Consider the following 18,945-nt stretch of genomic DNA (forward strand, 5'->3'; position numbering starts at 1 on the left):
ACAAACTACTACAGACTCTCTAGAGATAGATCTATAACATTAGTGTAAATTATAGAGGCAGCCAGGCAATAAATTTTACCCTGGGTTTGACTGTTCCTGAAAGACAGCTTGCTTTAGGGTTTATAAAAAATAACACCAGTGATTACATGAGCGTAAAGGAGAAGTCCTGAACATGAAACGAACACAGAAAAATAATACGTATTCATTAAGGAGTTATTAGTGAAAATACAGAACATATTCAAGTCCAAGCGCAGCCTCATTCACCAGCAGCTTCCAGCAGATGTGGAAGATTTGCTGTGTGGGTCAAAGCATTTTTGAAGGAATGCTGAAGACTTGTAAGTAATACACCTCGGATTTTCCACTCCTGCTGTGCCCACATCCTTTTATCAGTTTTATATGAAAGAAGGAAATTCCTAAAAACATTTGCCATTGTCAATGGAGTGCTTGGTGTAATTTAAACAGCTGGTGCATTAAGCAGTAGGAAAAAACTACTCACGTCCTTTGGGATTGCTGTCTGCGGCGGAGCTAGATGTACTACAAGTTCTACAAACAAACTGTCCTTTGAAAATAGTGTATATTAAAAGAGACCCATTAATCATGCGTAGCATTTTTTTCCTTTGCTTACAAATGTTTCTGATTTACTCATGTTCATGTCCAGGCAATCCAAGCACACTTTTTACTGGAACTCCAAGGTTCACAGCAAAGCAAAAGCTGTAAAGTCTTGCATCAAGCTGTTACAAGGTCGTGCCGTGCAGTATGCCTGAGTTTTAAGATTTGATCTGTGCTTTTGACTACAAGGTCATGAGTGCCAACTCTTAAGAATAGATATACATTAACAGACAACAGAATTTAGGCTTTAAAGGTTTAGTTCACCTTTACCAAAAAATGCAGGTAAGGGCAACCTGCAGATAAAAACAAGCTGTGAAGCTTTGACCAAAGCTGAATAATGCCCTTATTATAGGTGTAGGCCATTTATATTCTTCCCAAAGACTGGCTGAACAGCTCCCAGAGACAGCATCATCCTGTCCTGCCTTGTTATTAGATATAGCTAAGACAACCCCAGCCAATTCAAAGCCCTTTGCATTTGCTCTCTACCTTGTTGCAATAGCTCTGTGTTGCCATGACTGAGAAGATGGATAGGTATGTGTTTGAGAGCTTGTTCCTATGATGGTGGGAGTGAGCAGCAATAGCTTGGAGTGTACTGGCAATGTTCTAGCAACAAGACAGAAAAGGATAAAACCATCTCTGGGAGTGTTTCGGCAAGGCTTCAGGTGGTATGTAAATGGACTATACATATAATAAGGGCATTATCCAACTTTAATCAGAGCTGCACAGTTTGTTTTTGTGCCCCTTACGTGCAAACAGTCCATTGGTAAAGGTGACCTAACCCCTTAAGGCAGGAGTTGGCAACCCGTCGATCACGATCTATCTGTCGATAGCAGCAATCTGACAGGTAGATCAAGACCCCGACATGCCACCAGCTTCTGACTATGCCTGCCACCTCTCAGATCAGAGCTGCAATCCACAATATTTAACATGGTGCTGAAGGAAGTACTAAGTAAGGGGTGGGGCTGGATGCAAATGAGATAGACAGCGCCAGTTACTGAGCCATGGTAGCCCCTGCCTAGCCAGCACTGCACAACCATGAGCTGTGTAAGGCAGCCTCAGGAGAGTCAGGTGGGACTCATGTTGCAGTACAGGTAACTGAAGGCTGTATATGGATGAAAAGGCAGCAGGCTATAATGACAGAATCTCAATGTTATATAAGGCTGTCGGCTACAATGCAGATGTGTAAACCTGCCAGACATCAACATTTATTTTGCATTATAGTGGCCTCTGAGTGAGAGGAGTAAATGGCCAGGGCTGTATATACAAACAGGCAGCTGCAATGTGCTTTATGTATATCTCACCTCTGCTTACATTCTACTGACCCTGTTCTCTGTGTTACTACTTACCTCTGAACTCTGACCCCTGTCCTCTGCCCAGCTGACCCTGTCCACTTGCCCTACTGACTGCTGCCCTCTGCCCTGCTGACCTGATGTTCTCCATCTGCTGACCCCTATATTCTGCCCTACAAACTACTGACTTCAGCACACTGCCGTACAAAACACTAACTCTGCCCTATATACTGCTGACCCCTGTACAATGTCGAACCTGTGGGAGGTCTGTGAACCATAGCCTAAGATATCCTGCCCCTCAGGGGAATGAATATGGGCTACATTAGTACCCCTTATTACTTTTTCCCATAAAAAGCAAACTGTTTTGTTTGCCATCTGGATCTCATTAGGGAGATTTCCTTTCACTTACTGTCTAATAGACTCAATAGGAAAGGAGAAGATCGCTGTCCAATGTGAGAGAAATCCCCTCTTAGACAGCTGACATGAAATTAATTGTTCCTGTTGGAAGAGTTCCCCTACATTTCTGTTCTAGTGGCAACGCAAAATTTTTGGTTTTCTCTCACTTTCGTTTCCGTTACATTGGTGATCAGGACAATATGAGAGAGTAAATCTGCAGATCAGGGTCACCACTTTCCACTATTTAAAACACCAAGAAATTTTCTTTTAAGCTCCATGCACACTAATGTTTTTTTTAAGCTCAAAAACACTGGAAAAAACGCTGGTAATAGCAATTTTAGTAGCATTTTAGTAGAGTTTAGTAGAGTTAGCATTTTACTGCCGTCCTTACAGTACATGTAGAAAAAAGCTAGAAAAAAGCTGATAGAAGCGTTTTAGTAGCATTTATTAGCGTTTAGGAGCATTTAGCGTTTTATTGTGCTGGAAAAACAGTCCAAAAAACTGTACAGAACAATTCATTTTCTGCTTCTGGATACCAAAGCTCAAAAAACGCTAATAGGCTAAAATAGTGACACATATTATAACATTATTTAGCTTCTAGGAGCAGAAATTTTTTTCTTATAACAGCTTCTAGGAGCTTAAAAAAAGCTAATGTAAATGAGCCTTAGTTATACTTTAACAAAATTATTTCTATAATTAGTTAATAACTATAGACTTAAGAAAATTGTTATATAAACCATCCAAAATCCACTGGATAAGATGTCAGTGTCCATGTTTGAGCCTATGGATCTCTACAGGTACCCCAGATAGGTAAGATAGCAATCAACTATGTTCATTTTCTTTTTAACTGCACAGTACAGCCTATAATGGACTGACATTTTCTCAAGCAGCACACATACCTCTTATTAGCAATCACATAATTTTTGACATATTCAATTTAGTGTGATGCAGATAAAGTAACTACTCATAACTGGTTACGTCATTCAGTAGAATGAGATTTAAATCCATGAAAGTCCATGTGGTTTAGCCATTTTTTAACACAGCTGTAAGTGGGTTGTTGGGTGATTAGCTACATGCAGGTATTTATATGACTGTTATGGTAAAAATATGATAACGTTTAGCTACAGTAACAGTAGGGAAATCTGTACGATTATATTATTTGTGTTTTTTCTTCTTTCATTAACTAACTTGATCACAAAATTGTCTTGCATTGTATCGCAATCGTATCATGCTAAAGCAGCCTTTTTCAAACTTTTCAACATGAAGGAACCCTTGAAATAACTTTCTGGTCTTAGGGAACCAGCTACTAATTTTTGCTAATTATCTAAAGCTCACGGTACATTTGTGTGATGGTCACTGTGGAGAATGCACCTTACGTTGGTGGTCATTGGGAGGATTGCTACCCTTTTCACACGGGGCGGGATCCATTGGAGTCCAACTGCTCAGCAAGCGGATTACTGGTCAATGTATGCTCCTCTTATGCAGAGCTGACACAGACAAAGGCAGCTCTCCACTATGGGCGGTAAGATATAAACGGACTGCCTGCCAGTTTACACCCGACTTTCATCTGATCCAATCTGATCCTCTTCCATCTGTTTTTAGCAGATATGTTCAAATCTGATGTAAGAGGGTGTAAACAGACATGTCTGTGTTGGATTATCTTATGGCACCTGACAGACATAAGATCCCCTATAAGGCTAGTCACACACATTTACGATTCTCTCCACCCCAGTGGGCTAAACAAGAGGTGCAAGTAAAAGTGTCACCTAATGGTGACTATAGGTGATTGGGCACTAGACCAAAATACAGTCTATAGCGTGAGCAGAAAAGATCCCAAATGATCTTCAAAAAATCCAGTGGCTGGATCCGTGGATGAGGTGATGGATATATAAGGATTGTGCACTCACCAGATACGCAATCTCAATGCGCATTTAAAGTAGATGATCTCAGGACATCAAGGATCCTTATGTGGGTCTGGTCAGATCTGGTCAAATGCCCCTCACTGCTTGATGGTGTTGCCACGTTTGGAAATAGCCACTCTGCAGATGTAAATGGCTCCCACCGGAGCTCAAAGTACAAAAGGAGGCCAGATAGTGTAATATCCTTATGGCAAGGAGTGTTTATTCCCAAAAAAATGGTACAGGTAGGAGCAAGAAAGATACTGACCCATACATATGCAATCGACCACCGGGGCCCTCGTGGCGCCAGTCGGCGTGACGTCACACCGCTGTAGCCGCTCCCTGTAGGGCGGCCATTTGCATATGTATGTGTCAGTATCTTTCTTGCTCCTACCTGTACCGTTTTTTTGGGGAATAAACACTCCTTGCCATAAGGATATTACACTATCTGGCCTCCTTTTGTTCTTTGAGCTCCGGTGATAGCCATTTACATCTGCAGAGTGGCTATTTCCAAACGTGGCAACACTATCAAGCAGTGAGGGGCATTTGACCAGATCTGACCAGACCCACATAAGGATCCTTGATGTCCTGAGATCATCTACTTTAAATGCGCATTGAAATTGCATATCTGGTGAGTGCGCAATCCTTATATATCCATCACCTCATCCACGGATCCAGCCACTGGATTTTTTGAAGATCATTTGGGATTTTTTCTGCTCACGCTATAGACTGTATTTTGGTCTAGTGCCCAATCACCTATAGTCACCATTAGGTGACACTTTTACTTGCACCTTGATATTGTTTTATTATACTGTTTTATTCTATTGTATTTTTTGCATAAAGATGTCTATATGTCCTAAACATAACATTTTAGCGCTGCACCTTGCTTTATTTTGATTACTCTGGAGGTTTATATGGTGCCTTTTTGGTGTTCAGCTGCTGTTTTCTCCTTCCACTTATTTATCACTTATTTATCATTTTACCTTAGCACTCACTTACCCTGCGATTTACGGCTAAACAAGAGGAACCACTCTATTTCCCTTGGGAAACTCCCCTGATGGCTACTGTATTTAAGTAGCCACAATACCTTTCACTGCCAGAATACCCCAATATCTGATTGGCTCCAGTCACTGTTCGGCCACGAATTTTACATCCAGCACCTTTCTCAATCCAAATTTGTTGAGTTGGATGGTGTCAATAGGGTAACCCACAACTCAAATTTCAGCTGATTCAGCCAAAATTGGAGCCGTGAATGGCCATCCACCAGAATGAGAACCTGTCATCTTTTGCCTCTTTAGCTTAATCTCAGACTGTTATCTGGCACAAGTAATTTAAATACAAAATGTAGACCTGCTACTTGCACCCTTCATTCCAGACCTACTATTGCACTTTGCACAAGTTACTGCTCTTTGCACTGCTCAAAATTATGCCTAATGTGTTTTTGACATTTGCATATCATACATAAAAAAAAGCATTCATATTTCCTTTAATGAGGATGCAGTACAATAGCTAAGTAAAATACTAACTATGATAAATGTAAACTAATACAGAAAGCTATAAATCATATGCACACCTAATATTACACCAGTGATATAAAAACACTATTTATAATGTTTCCTTCTGAATGGCCAACCAAAAAAAATATTGTAAAGACAAAAAAACAATGAAATTTACTGCAAAGCATGCATTGCCTTGAGCTAAAAACACAGGCATTTTTATATCAGGTACCTTAATTATTGTCTTTGTTTTAAACTGGCTTGAGCAGTGTGCCATTCATCATAATGACAGTTGAAATGACCTGATACCGATTTACTTACAAGTCACATGGATAGACTGCAATTGTAGCCTACATATTGCTGCAGCAATTGAACTTACTAATAACCACATTCTAAGCTCTCCTGTAAATGATACACAATCCTGATGACTAAGATTCGGGCAATCTTTAGCTTTTAGACTATTGAATGATTACAAGTCCCAGCAGGCATTGTTTTCTATGCCAAAATAACTGTCGATTCCTTTTCCATTTTAATTTTGACATAATTTTGTTTAGTTTCAGTACCAAAAATAGTAAAAAAAAAAAATAAACAGAATAAACATATACAGACCTATGAAGGGTTTATTAAAACAAACTGGTCAGTCAACTTAAAGGTTTAAAAGTTTAAAACTAAGGCTATGCTCAGAGAGGTGTTGGATAGAGATCGAGCACAAAATAGGCATAGACCACCAATATGTGCATGGAGCTTTCACTGCATTAGTACCAATAATCTGGGTTGGACTTGGCAGGCTCAAAACCTCCTACCATGTGACACCTCTTAGTTACAGTGTGAACAAGCCCAAATGTCCACCTTAAGAGCATGTACTAAAAAGTAACCACTATTAGTAATGATAAAAGCTAAGCGCTTGTCCTTAGGGTTAAGCCCTGCCCAACTGAACAGCTCCATTCAGTGACAGTGCTTCATTGGGCAATAGCAGCACTTCTATTGGACAGGATACAGGCAGATGAGCAATGCTTTGCCCTAAAGTCAAAAAAAGGTAACTAAATAAGAGAGGCCTGCAGAAGAAGCTTTTCCGGCTATACAATGGAGACCTTATGGAACCTTTTCTTAGATCTTCTTCACGCCAAGGACTCATTTGCACCAGCAGCCATGCCGATCACATAATTGTTGGTGTTTGCTGAGAAGAAACAGTACTGATGCACCGATTTTTGTCACAAGTGACATTTCATTCAGTTCTTTTGTTGGCAGCATGTTGCGAGTTGATGGAGTGTTTTGCATCAGGCTGCGTTTGAAAAAAGTACATGCGCTGCGGTGGTGTGAACTGGACTTAGAGGGAACAAAGCTTTTTGCCTTGTCTTTCATTGAGACTGTGCTGGACATGGCCGCCCATGACTTGGTGTGAAGAAGCCCTTAAAGAGCCATCAATGTAAAAAACTGCAGGTACAAGTAATTAAAAGTAATTAAAATGCCTATTTGCAGTGCTTTCCTTTCCATTCATGATTTGTTTTCACTTGCAATATGCCTCTGAGTTTGGTAGTAAAAATTAGTAGTCAGTTCCTTAGAACAGCATCATCCCTCATTGCACATAATAGTCCTCTACTCTTCTGGGAGTCTCTAAATATTCTTGTGACTGGCCCATTTCCTCCATACCTCCTCTCACCTCCCTATATAACTAAGGGTGTACTACTTAGGTATCACTTGGGTGACATATCTTAGTCTGCTGGGGCTGCTAACATCACATCCAAGATGGCAGCACCAGCAGCAGTTCCAGGGCTTTTGAATGTCTACACAAAACCCATGCATAAAATACGTTTAATGTATATATAAACATATGGAAAGATTTAGTTTAATGAAAGGCCTGGTGACAGGGTCTTTTTAACCACTTCACTTTGGCTTTACATTTTAAAAAGGGGTAGTTTTGTATGCGGTGTTCTGGAGCACCATTCTTTAAAGGATGCACTGTTTACATTCTATGTGCACGTCCCTTACCTGTGATAGTGCTGTCATTAGACAGACAAAACGCACAGTGCCAATTGGATTGGCACTGTGTCTTCTGATCACTGTGATGACCAATCACAGCAATCACAAATGTAAACACTATAATCTGTTTACATTTGAGAGCCATCCCCTTCCTCTCACAACAGAAAGAGTATTTGTGAATAAAAGATTGAATGACTGCAGGGTGGTTAATTTTGATGATTTTTTTAACACTTTCAACCCCCTCCTCTTCTCTGAGTGCACTCTGTACACCTTACTCCCCTCCCATCTCCGACCTATATATTAATGCATTCCCCTCCCTTATCTTGCACATTAACCCCCTCCCCTCACCTCCATCCTCCATGTATGTGACCTGTACATTAAGCGTATGCAGTAAGGAACTTGCATTACTCCATTTGTTTCAACGTGAGCTATTTTGATAAGTACAATACATATGTTTGCAAATGATCAGGATAAAATGAAGAATGCTGTTAAAGTAAATTACATAGTTTAACTGAACCCACCATACTTTATTGTGAATATCAAACATGAAAAGGGGGAAGAAAAGTCCTGTGCGGTGGCCATGTAGCCTTATTTAAAAGGGCCTGGAATTTTACGGCATTACATTTTTATTAGAACTTAGTACCAAAATACTAAATCTTGTCAGATCAATTTGTTAATGCCACCTTTGGCCTTTAAACACCCTTTGGTGATTAACTCCAGGTAGGCCATTCCACTTTAACATCTCTCGGTAGCCTTGTGAATCATATCAAAAATCAAAACAGGCTTTCCAGGCACTGTGCCATGTGTAATGAATTACAGCGAGGTACAGGTCTGTGTAGTACTGCTAAGCCTAGAACCATACTGTGCTACTTACTATCTTTCTGTCCCAATCAACCGTAGCTTCGGGTTCAGAGCTTGCATGCTATTTTAAGACTTCGAACCCCTGTGAATTTTACAATGACTTGGCAAAAATCTTAATCCTGAATTCTGGAACTTGCACATTTACAGATGCATAGACACAACTGTGCTGTATCGCAGCCAGAATTACAGTCCTAAATCGCCTATAATGACAGTGATTAATGAAGCCAACGATTAAAGAGTGTTCCTCTTGTCACACAAGCAGGATGAATCAAGACAGCATTCAATGAAACCGTTATTACTGGGGACGCATGTAGATAAACCTACCCAAGGTCGTATTAAAAAGGCAGACTCCAAGCCAGTCACTTCTGAAGAAGAGAATTAAAACACTAGGCTGGATTTTCTTCCGTCACAAAGCAAATCGGCAGGAATTACAGATTTTAGCATCCGAGTTGAAATTTTAACCCCCACACTTTGTCATTGTACACTCTCCTTAGAATGACCATCACATATCGCTTTCAGAAAGAAAGGAATCTGTAGTGCCTGCATCTTCTTATGCTGCAATCTCGTGTCCCCAGCCATTCAATAAAGAACTTGAAATTCTTGTTATTCATTCCCAAGAGACAAAAAAAAATCTAAACTGCAGCCGAGACTCCCATCAATCATAAGTCACTCACTGATACAGGGTGCAGGAGGAGACCTACTGATGTCAGCGAGTCACTAGAGAAAATACCCACTGATGACGCATATCCAGGCTTAAAAATAGCTACAGGGCCCCCATAGGGAATCTTCAACAGACACATTTAGATATGCTTACTAGAGACCTGCAGCTGTGTGGTGGTAGTGCAATGTTTGAACTCTGCAGCACACACAGCATTGTAGTGTTGGCAATCACGGGTGTCCATGGATTGTTTCTGTATACGTTCTTTTCCACAGGCAGAAAACATCAAAGCTTTTCTTTTTATTGACAATACCAGAATCAAGTTACCATCAAGCTCAAAGCAAATGATTCATTGTAAAGGATTGCAATTACAAGTGAAAATTATAATGATCAAACATCAATATCACATTACTGCTCATCAAAAATGTTAAAGAGACCCTGTTGCCAGACCATTCATTTCAACAACAGTAACCCCACAGGATTATTTGGGCATTTAACATGTTAACAATAAACCCTCTCTATCCAAAAGCCCTGGGACTGCTGCTGGAGGCTGCCATCTTGGATATGATGTCAGCAGCTCCAGCAGACTCATAACTGTCATTCAAGAGACGCAGGGGTAGGCAACCTCAGCAGTCCAGCGGTGGGGAAACTACAAATCCCATAAAGCCCCTACATCTGGAAGCAATGCCTGTGGGTCTAGTCAGATGCCTTGCATTAGGACTCATTTAAACATGCGACTAAAATACCAAGTTTAGATGTGCACTATAGAAATCAATGGGGCCGTATACAGAGCTGTGTCTACAAAAAAAAATGTTTAGCAGCATATAAAAAAAGTAGGACACAGCTTTGACTGGGGTTGTATATATCTACAGATTTGTATGCATGTACACGCGTAATAATGTGTGTAAATACATATATACATACATGCAGAAGTCACTAGAAGAATTGTAAACGTTGAAAACATGTATTTTCTGTGTGCAATTTGCACAGGTTCATCTGCTAGCTTTGACAGCACAAACCTATGTTCTACAGAAAATATGCATATGTCCATATGAATGAGCCCCAAATATCAAAAAGAAAGCTGGGGCCAATTTAGACAGGAGCCAATTCACCTACCAGCATGTCTTTGGAATGTGGGAGAAAAACGGAGTACCCGGAGGAAACCCACGCAGGCACAGGGAGAACATGCAAACTCCAGGCAGGTGGTGCTGTGGTTGGGATTCGAACAGAAGACCCTTATGGCATCTGTTCCACTACTGCAGGGGTCTCAAAACTTTTTACACAAAGGTCAAGTACTGTCCTTCAGACTTTAGGCGGCCAGACTGTGGCAATTGGAAGTAGGAATTGTCCTGGTGTCAGTGGAAGTAAACAGTGCATCTTTGGCATTAGGGGGAAGAACAGTACCCCATCGTTGGTGTCAGTGGGAGCAATAGTGCCCCATCGTTGGTGCCAGTGAGAGCAATAGTGCCCCATCGTTGGTGTCAGTGGGAGCAATAGTGCCCCATCATTGGTGTCAGTGGAAGGCATAGTGCCCCATCGTTGGTGTCAGTGGGAGAAATTGTGCCATCGTTTGTGTCAGTGGGAGCAATAGTGTCCCATCGTTGGTGTCAGTGGGAGGAATAGTGCCCCATCATTGATGTCAGTGGGGGAAAAAGTGCACAATTATTGGTGTTAGTGGGAGGAATAGTACCCCATTATTGTTATCAGTGGGAGGAATAGTGCCCTATCATTGTTGTCAGTGGGAGCAATAGTGCCCCGTTGTTGATGTCATTAACAGGAATTATGCCCCATTATTGGTGTCAATGGGAGCAATAGTATTTTGCATCAGTGGAAGAAAAAGTGCCCCAGGGGCCAGATAAATGCAAGCAAAGGAACACATCCAGCCCCCGGGCCACAGTTTGGAGACCACTGCACTATTGTGTCACTTTGCTCTGCTCCCATATTTTTAAATCAGCTTCCTAGAAGTAAACAGAGTGTAACGCATAAATGATGCGTCTTTTATTTACAGGAACCCTCCACTCTTGCTGCCAGCATCACAGGAAGCCCTGTAAACACAAATCAAAATTTGCAAGCGTATAAACACATGTATTTTCTGTGCACAATTTGCACAGGTTCTTCTGCTAGCTTTGGCAGCACAAGCTTGTGTTCTACAGAAAATATGCCTATGCCCATGTGAATGAGCCCTAAATTCCAAAAAGAAAGCTGGCTAGTTTCTCCAAACTTTCTAAACAAAGGTCCAGTTTACTGTCCTTCAGACTTTAGGGGGCCAGACTGTGGCCATTTAAAGTATAAATTATCCTGGCAGCCAGGAAGTAAACAGTGCATCTTTGGCATTAGGGGGAGGAACAGTACCCCATCATTGGTGTCAGTGGGAGGAACAGTGCCCCATCATTGATGTCAGTAGGAGGAATAGTGCCTCATTATTGCTGTCAGTGGGTGGAATAGTGCCCCATCATTGATGTCAGTAGGTGGAATAGTGCTCCCTCATTGTTGTCAGTGGGAGGAATAGTGCCCCATCATTGATATAAGTGGGAGGAATAGTGCCTCATCATTGGTGTCAGTGGGTGGAATAGTGCTCCCTCATTGTTGTCAGTGGGAGGAATAGTGCCCCATCATTGATATAAGTGGGAGGAATAGTGCCTCATCATTGGTGTCAGTGGGAGCAATAGTTGCCTGTTGTTGATGTCACTAACAGGAATTATTCCCCATTGTTGGTGTCAGTAAGAGCAATAGTATCTTGCGTCAGTGGGAGGAATAGTGCTCCCTCATTGATGTCAGTGGGAGGAATAGTGCCTCATCATTGATATAAGTGGGAATAATAATGCCTCATCATTGGTGTCAGTGGGAGGAATAGTGCTCCCTCATTGCTGTCAGTAGGAAGAATAGTGCCTCATTATTGCTGTCAGTGGGAGGAATAGTGCTCCCTCATTGTTGTCAGTGGGAGGAAAAGTGCCCCATCATTGATATAAGTGGGAGGAATAATGCCTCATCATTGATGTCAGTGGGAGGAATAGTGCCCCACCATTGATACAAGTGGGAGGAATAGTGCCCCATCATTGATATACGTGAGAGGAATAATGCCTCATCATTGATGTCAGTGGGAGGAATAGTGCCCCGTTGTTGATGCCAGTAACAGGAATTATGCCCCATTGTTGGTGTCAGTGAGAGCAATAGTATCTTGATTCGGTGGGAGGAACAGTGCCCCAAGGCTGAATAAAGGCAAGCAAAGGGCCCCGGACTGCAGTTTAGAGGCCACTTCACTATTGTGTCACTTTGCTCTGCTCTTGTATTTTTAAATCAACTCCCTAGAAGTAAACAGGGTGTAACGCATAAATGATGCGTCTTTTATTTCCAGGATCCCTCCACTCTTGCCGCCAGCATCAGGGGAAGCCCTGGAAACACAAATCAAAATTTCAAGGAGAAACAAAATATGGTGGTTCTCTCGTCAAAGGGAAACAAAACACTTCTGTCTCTTTTAGCCCCAGGAATTCAGCCAGTATAATTGATGGCAGTTCCTACAATCAGCAGCTGAACATGTAATACACCATATTGCTGTGTTCAAGGCTATCATATGGGAATTATCAATGATGTCACTATATCATGTGCTGTAACACTGCTGTGCCATATACAATGACATTATCACACTTACAGTTCCAAGCAAGCGTTGTCACACCTCTGAGTCCATGAAATATACATTTTTAACTAGTGTGACATGAACACATGCAGAAACAGGTAGTTTTAAGATGGTATTCAGAAAGCAAATAAAAGACAATAAGCTGGCTACGGAAAAACCCCAGAGAAGTACTACTCCTCTAAGACTTAGGAGATACAAGAATGACAAGCTATTCTAGTTTCCTTACTGAAAACGCTGCGCAATTCTTTAGGCTCAAGGGATTTGTGCAAGGCAGCACCTTACCTAGGTAACAAAAACAGTGTTCAAAACAATACAACAATGTCATACCTCTCTGCCCATATCAAGTGACAAGATACATCATCCATTATTCATTTTTTTCATTGTTTCACATTAGAGAATCTACATATACTATGTACTAGCCAAGATGCAGTACTGTTGTGACATGTGGGTAACATTTTATGCTTTCTTCTAGGGGCTGGTAGTTAAAAGGTTAACTGCAACAGTACTGGGGAAAAAGGTAAGTAGGTATGATGAGTGACATATTGATACCATCAGTCTTTGCATAAACAAGCCACAGCCTATATGGAACATGCAATATTAAGGACAATAAATGCATAATAATCACATTTTGCCTGATTTTTCTTCCCCAGATAGCAAAAGTTGATTTAAATCTGAACTCCGAACACAAAAACTTTCATCTAAATAAATTGTGTGCACCAAATACCATTTCAACCTCAGATATTGCCTAGTAATAGGTGGTGACATAATTCCTGTGCTGTAGTTAGAGCGTGCACAGAGCACAGCTGTGGGAGGGGCCCAGCAAGCCCACTCACAGCAGGCTGCCTGCAGAAAATTACTGGAGGGGGTGGAGACAAGACCTGTCACCCTGCACAAGGGGAGAGAGCAGCAGTGACAGGTCTTTATTATTCTTATCTGCCTAAATGGAAGAGGACAGATCTCCTTCTGTTCTTTTTTTTTTTCTTAGTCTCAGCAGTCTGTTTACACCTGCCTGTCCATACAGATGCATGGACCTTTTGATCAGATCCGCCTGAAAAACTGACAAGCGGACCTGACCAGATCAGGAGTCTGAAAGGGGCCTTAATTCAGAAAATGCAAAGCATTCTCTCAATGGCGCCCGTGCTGGGAAGCTGGCCTCCTTTATTTACAATGCTTCAGGCTGGCTGCTCAGCACAGGACCAGGAAGCAAATGGAGATCACAAGAGTAGCCATGTCTATTTGAGTGATTTCAAGCTTTCCGGGGCATCCGCAGGGCATGGTATATACAGTTGTGTTCAAAATAATAGCAGTGTGTTGAAAAAAGTGAATAAAGCTCAAAATCCTTCTAATAGCTTTTATTTCCATACACACAAATGCATTGGGAACACTACACATTCTATTCCAAATCAAAAGATGAAGAAAAATAGATCAAATTTGTGTTGTTCCTCTAAAAATTTGAAGAAAAGTGAATATTAGACTGTTCAAAAAAATAGCAGTGTTTGTATTCTTCTTTACAAACTCAAACATTCACTATATAAACTGAAAAATGTTTGAAGATTTTGCTTTCCTTTGAATCACTTAATTAATATTTAGTTGTATAAGCGCTGTTTCTGAGAACTGCTGTACATCTGTGTTGCATGGAGTCAACCAACTTCTGGCACCTGTGAACAGATATTCCAGCCCAGGATGATTGGACTACATTCCACAGTTCTTCTCTATTTCTTGGTTTTGCCTCAGAAACTGCAGTTTTGATGTCACTCCACAAGTTTTCTATTAGATTAAGATCTGGGGATTGGGCTGACCACTCCATAATGTCAATCTTGTTGGTTTGGAACCAAGATGTTGCACGTTTACGGATGTGTTTGGGGTCGTTGTCTTGTTGGAACACCCATTTCAAAGGCATTTCCTCTTCAGCATAAGGCAGCATGACCTCTTCAAGTATCCTGATGTATTCACACTGATCCATGATCCCTGGTATGTGATAAATAGGCCCAACACTGTAGTATGAGAAACATCCCCATATCATGATGCTTGCGCAACCATGCTTCACTGTCTTCACAGTGTACTGTGGCTTGAATTCAGTGTTTGGGGTCGTCTGACAAACTGTCTCCGGCCACTAGACCCAAAAAGAACAATCTTACTTTCATCAGTCCACAAAATGTTGCGCCATTTCTCTTTAGGCCAGTCAATGTGCTCTTTGGCAAATTGTAACCTCTTCAGCACATGTCTTTTTTTCAACAGTGGGACTTTGCGGGGGCTTCTTGCAGATAGTTTGGCTTCACTTAGGCGTCTTCTAATTGTAACAGTACTCACAGGTAACTTTAGACCTTCTTTGATCTTCCTGGAGCTGCTTGTTGGCTGAGTCCTTGCCATTTTGGCTATTCTATCCATTTGAACGGTAGTTTTTCGCTTTCTTCCACGTCTTTCAGGTTTTGGTTGCCATTTTAAAGCATTTGCGATCATTTTAGCTGAGCAGCCTTTCATTTTCTGCACTTCTTTATATGTTTTCCCCTCTCCAATCAACTTTTTAATCAAGGTACGCTGTTCTTCTGAACAATGTCTGGAACGACCCATTTTCCTCAGAATTTCAGAGAGAAATGCACTGTAAATAGCATGTACAACATTTGCTGCCTTCCTTCCTTAATCAAGGGCAATAATTGCCACCTGTTTTTAAAGAATGAATGACCTCACTAATAGAACTCCACACTGCTATTATTTTGAACATGCCCTTTCAATTAGTGATTCAATTACACAGAATCAGCAGCATGCATGTCATGACTGTTGGGTCTGTTGGATTTCTATTACTCTACTACACCTGCTAGTAAATAATTTGCCATGTAGAAATATCATTTCTACCAAAAACAGTGATTGATCAGGTTAGTGATGTCTGACTGCTATTATTTTGAACACAACTGTACATAGTTAACATAGTTGTAACTATGTATAAAATATACCATACCTGTAATTCATCTTTAAAGCCTGACTCAAGGAATTAGACAATATGCAAGTGTTAAATGATGGTTAGGTCTAGGGGAAACTGAAGAGATTTATAATAACTCCACTTTAACCAATTGCAATGCTCTCCTTCTCTCCCTTTGGTGCACAGGGCTGTGGTGGTCCCTCAGCGTCATCCCATACAGTACAAGGATACTAACTCTTCACTGTATGTGAAGGAAGCAAAAGTGTGACTGTGGCCAGGAGCACCACAGATGAAAGGCTTTGTGGGACCAATCAAACACTGGAGGGGCTCTGCTGAACTGAGGAATAAGGTCTCTTATTCCTGTACCCCCTAGACTAAATGTGCAGGTAACACTTGCAGTGGAGGGAAGGAAGGAGGGCACTGCAAGGTTAGATTTTGTCTTGTTCCTGCAGTTGGGCTTTAAAGGTCATTGGAGGACCATTCTGAGCTTGTGTTCAGTGAGAAGGGTTTTTATCAACAATGGTATTTACACATATTGCTACAAATGCTACACTGCTAAACATCCATCTCTAGTAAATTATATTCTGCTTTTCTGCCACATAGTTTTCCATGACAATTGTTAACTGCAATAAGAAAATGCAAAGTGCAGTGATGGTTTGCCAAATGCAAATGACAACCAATCAGATTTTAATTAGCCTTTCCATTCTGACAAATCAGTTTCTGCAAAAAGTTCCTCGTGCTGAACAAGAAAAAATCAATGATTCTCCCATCCACGCAAATATGCATGGATGGAGGAATCTCCCCTGCCAACTACTGTATTCAGACAGCAGCAACACCCAGACTACATCTTAGTGGATGCACTCACTGTTTGCCCAAGAATTTTTCATCCAGCTCCACCATTTTAAATCAACTTTGGCCAAGCTAGGTGGTGCCAATAGCTTAAGTTGTGGCCAATTCATCAGTAATTGGCAGAAATTCGAGCCATGTGTAGCCAGCTTAAGCTATATCACTGATCACAGGATCACTAAAAGAATTCTAATTAGCTGTTAGGATTATTTAGGTTAGAGGAAAGCCAAAATGGATATTGTCACCCCCAGGAAAGTGTTACCTATCGTTTAAACAGCTATGATGAGCCCAATAAGGCTCCCCACTTGCTAAGCAATTGTCAGAGTGTGATTAGAATTGTGTGGGTGTGATGAAAAAAAAACAATGAAATCCTAAAAATGAGGCTGAGAATAAATAAATCAATCCAAGAGTACAATATATATCTAATAAATTATACAAATATAAAAACAGTGAAAAAGCAATATGGATATAATAATAATAATAAGCTTTTCTGGATCTGCCTCCCAAGTCAGCTTTTATATTTAGGGCTCATGTACATGGGACAATTGGAAAACACTTCTTAATGATGGAAACTGACTACTGGAAAACGTAGGTTAGAAAACGGCTGTTTAGCCACGTTTGCATACTGAGTTTATGCACGTTTTTTTAAAGATAACATAAGGAAACCTTCCAAAATGCCCAGAATGCACTGAAAAATAGGAAAAAGTTAACTATTTCCCACATTTTGGGAGAAATAGAGAGAGCAGAAGCAGGGAGGGCAGTATGTGTTGAGATTACCTATCTTTTTTGATTGTATTCACTATGGATCCGATCATGAGCATAATGCAGCACGTTCAACCATTTTTTTCTTCACGCAAAACCTGGAACTGACTGCGCTGGTGTGCTAGGTCCATTTGAAAACATGGAAAACGCTTTGCATGCATTTCTAATGATGAAAAAAGGCTCTGGACAGCATTTGGATATGGAACAGTTAAAAAATGCTTTCTAAACACAAACGTTATAAACGCAGTTAGCCGCGTTTACAAGCGTCTGAAACGCTGATAAAATCTACTCCTGAACGCAAGTTTGGTGCGTTCAAAAAAACGACTGTAAACTCAACTGCCTGTAAACGACATAGTGTACATGGACACATAGGAAAACTTTAGAGAGAGTTCAGGGGCTGCTGAAAAGTTTATCAGCTGCAGTGTATATGAGCCCTTAGCGGGTAGCCCAGTTCTTACAGGTTGATAAAGAAGAAGGATTGCTTCGAAACTGGTCCCTCTATTTTGGGGTACACAGCGTTGACAACAGGAGGCTTTCGCTTTTGGACTCTAGACCTTGCAGCAGCTCCATCCATCTCTACCATCGATGTCATGTCCACTTCAGCCCGCGCTTTCCACAGCCAGTGGCCAAGGCGAGATCTGGGATAACTCATACACTGACTCTGGACTTATCGTCCAAGCCACTTGACAAGCCTCTATACCCCACAGTTGTTTGTGAGTGCAACTATTGATTTTATTTTGTCCATTAAACTTCCTTATGCATGCTACACTATGGGGTGTGCGTTCCTCTCTCTCCTTTCTTATTTAAGTTAGACACTGTCTTCTAAACAAACCTATCTGTGGTTATTTGTCTCACAAATTAGGACTATACAGAAGACAAATATAATACTTTATATTCGGATATACAGGGATGGCAGCATTGCAGTGTGCTTCAGTTTAGCTGTGCATCGGTAAACCAAACGTCAGTAATCAAACGCCCTGTCCACTATATAATGATTATATAAGGCTTCAAGATAAAACCAGATAAAACAAACACGTTCATAAATCCAGCTTGTTAGCAGGCAGGAAGGAGACTATGCCCATGAGGCCACAGACAAACACAGATTTTGCTTTTCTTGTCTTGCTAAAAATACAAGCACTAATTATTTTTAGCTCCAGAACCGAGAAATAGGTTCACATTTCTGTGTTCTGCACATGTTCTGTCAGTCTGCTGCGGCACTTGTCAAAGCTGTCCTCAGGCACCCCTAGCCATATCAGTAGCTTGCTAAGTTGAGGATGTCTACTGATACTGACTTAGTTATGACCAGTGCTTATTAGGTGGACTGTCGCTATATTATGAACATTGCTGTATTGGTTTTATAATGCTCTGCCGACAGCTTAGTTTCTTGCAAATGCATTACCAAGAAGTTTCCAAAACCCAGAAGGAATTATGCAGATATACATATTTCTCACACTCTAAAAGTGCTAATTTTTTTTAAAAATTAAAAATGTACAACTATCTGAAACAAAAATAGCCGTATTTGTAAAGCAGGAAGAGTACCTGAGGCAACTCATTGGCCATGGGCCAGGAGTCTCATGCCTCGGGATATTTCTTTAGAGG

General features: G+C 41.0%; 1 protein-coding gene across 2 annotated transcripts in view; it reads right to left on the minus strand.

The window, feature by feature from the left end:
* HIVEP2 (HIVEP zinc finger 2) overlaps positions 1-18,945 on the minus strand; it is a 278,510-nt gene that overhangs the window by 160,208 nt on the left and 99,357 nt on the right. Inside the window, exon 1 of one of the 2 annotated variants that reach the window (XM_089668635.1) lies at positions 8,854-9,129. The exons of the other annotated variant lie outside the window; for it this stretch is intronic. The gene's annotated coding sequence lies outside the window, so the exon portion shown is untranslated. Of the gene's footprint in view, positions 1-8,853; positions 9,130-18,945 lie in introns of those variants that run through there. 2 annotated transcript variants of the gene reach the window in all.

Source organism: Staurois parvus, unplaced genomic scaffold (assembly GCF_062004578.1).
Source record: "Staurois parvus isolate SC_StPar_1 unplaced genomic scaffold, SC_StPar_1.0 ptg000059l, whole genome shotgun sequence".
NCBI classification, from domain to species: Eukaryota; Metazoa; Chordata; class Amphibia; order Anura; family Ranidae; genus Staurois; species Staurois parvus.